We start from the raw sequence: 2,500 nt of genomic DNA on the forward strand, positions 1-2,500 counted from the left end.
GCATATATCCTTATATCAGCGTTTAATCTAAAGAAGACAATAAAATTCAAGACGTCAAGCATGAATTTTGATATTATACATGTGACTTAGAAGTTTTTTATTTTCATCTAAACGCAAGCACATGCATATGTGCGTGTGCGTTCGTGCACACATATACACGCACACACACGCACACACACACACACACACACACACACACACACACACACACACACACACACACACACACACACACACACACACACACACACACACACACACACACACACACACACACACACACACACACACACACACACACACATCCACACACACACACACACACACACACACACACACACACACACACACACACACACACACACATAAAACACTCAATAGATGCACAACAATTTGGCAACATGAAATCCTCCTCTACCACTCACTGTCTCATTGACCTACTCAACTTCCTTCACAGCAACCTAGACAAGCGTAACACATCCCTAGCTGTTACCTTTGTAGACTTCAGGAAGGCCTTTGACCTTGTTGACCACAATGTTGTTCTCTCCAAAGCCATCCAACTGGGGATCCAGCCCCACCTAATAGCATGGCTGGCAGATTTCCTCACCGGACGACGGCAGGCGGTCAGGTACCAAGGGTCAACTTCTCCCCTCCTCCCTTTAACTTGTGGGGTCCCCCAGGGTACCAAAATGGGTCCCCTATGCTTCCTCATCCTTATCAACGACGCCCTCATGGACACTCCTCACAGATGGAAGTACGTGGATGACAGCACCATAGGCATCCCCATCAACACCAGGCGGCCTGATTACGCACCACTACAAAAACACCCTGAACAAGCTCATGATGTGGACGGAAAACAACAACGTCACAATCAACACCAACAAGACCGTAGTGATGCACTTTTGTACCTCCACCCAAGCAGTACCTCCTCCACAACTTTCATTGGGCCCCCACCCCCTCCAATTGGTGCAATCCACCAAGATCTTGGGCATCACACTCGATGCTCAATTAAATTGGAACCAACATATCACCAATATAGTCAGGACAGCGTCTTACAAACTGTATATGCTGAGTAGGTTAAAATCACTAGGAACACCTACATCTGAGCTACAGGAGGTCTACAAAACTTTCATACTCCCCACCCTCATGTACGCATCACCAGCCTGGAGCAGCTCACTCACCCTCACACAGAGACAAAAGCTGGAGAGGGTACAAAAGAGAGCGTGCAGGATCATCCTGGGCGTGGAGTACAGCAGCTACGACCATGCTCTTACCACCCTTACTCTATCAAGGGTGTCCCAGCGGCACGGGGAGGCACTAAGGAAATTTGGGGAAAGCCTGCTTTCCCACCCTAGACACCGTCACCTCCTCCCTCCTGATGCTCCACCAACTCGCCACGCCACTAGACACATAAATAGACTCATACCAATCAAAGCGCCAAGGACAGACCGCTACAAAAACAGTGCTATCCCATCTATTGTGCACATAATTAACTCATTGTAAAATTGCTCCACGTATATATTCCAAGTTTTATATCTTTAATCAACTTTTCCAATGTATTATTGTCAGTGTACCACTGTAATAGAAATAAACCTTTTATTATTATTTTATTATTATTATTATTATTACACACACACACACACACACACACACACACACACACACACACACACACACACACACACACACACACACACACACACAAACACACACTATCACAGTTGGTAGAGCGCTGAACTGGGAAGCAGAAGTGCTCCCAGTAGCCAGTTCGAATCCTGCCCAGGGCCGAAATTATTTCGGTATCGTTGTGCCTCGGGTCGTTACTCTGACTCTCGTGGGCGGGGAGTTGGGTGTGTGTGTGTGCAAGGTCATAGCATTACCCATAGATCGGACCTACGAGCTCTGAGCTCTCTTCCAGGAGGGAAAAAGCTGTCGATCACGAGTCCAACACGTGATCCAAAGACCAAGTGAATACACACACACACACACACACACACACACACACACACACACACACACACACACACACACACACACACACACACACACACACACACACACGTTAGAAAAATGATAGTAGCGCTCAGAGAAAAGTGTTGAGGTTGAGAGGAGGTGATTAGTGGAGTTCCACAGGGATCAGTATTGGCTCCAATAATGTTCGCTATTTATGAGAATGACATGGATGAAAATGTGAATGTTAGATGAGCTTCTTTGCAGACGATGCTAAAATGTTGGGGAAAGTGAAAACCGAATTATGAATCACTATAGATATCTCTAAACAAGGTTTGGAAACTGAATCAGAAGTGGGAAGTAGACTTCAACATTAAAAAATGTAGCATAATGGAGTAAGGAAAAGATATATATATATATATATATATATATATATATATATATATATATATACATATATATATATGTATATATATAGAAATATATACATATATATATATATATATATATATATATATATATATGTATGTATGTATGTATGTATGTATAT

At 43.7% G+C, this 2,500-nt stretch overlaps 1 protein-coding gene across 2 annotated transcripts in view; it reads right to left on the reverse strand.

The window, feature by feature from the left end:
- Positions 1 to 2,500, reverse strand: part of LOC143026490 (uncharacterized) — a 569,371-nt gene that overhangs the window by 57,494 nt on the left and 509,377 nt on the right. The gene's annotated exons all lie outside the window — the stretch shown is intronic.

This window comes from Oratosquilla oratoria, chromosome 6 (assembly GCF_046742065.1).
Source record: "Oratosquilla oratoria isolate Oo_2021 chromosome 6, ASM4674206v1, whole genome shotgun sequence".
In the NCBI taxonomy this organism is placed as follows: Eukaryota; Metazoa; Arthropoda; class Malacostraca; order Stomatopoda; family Squillidae; genus Oratosquilla; species Oratosquilla oratoria.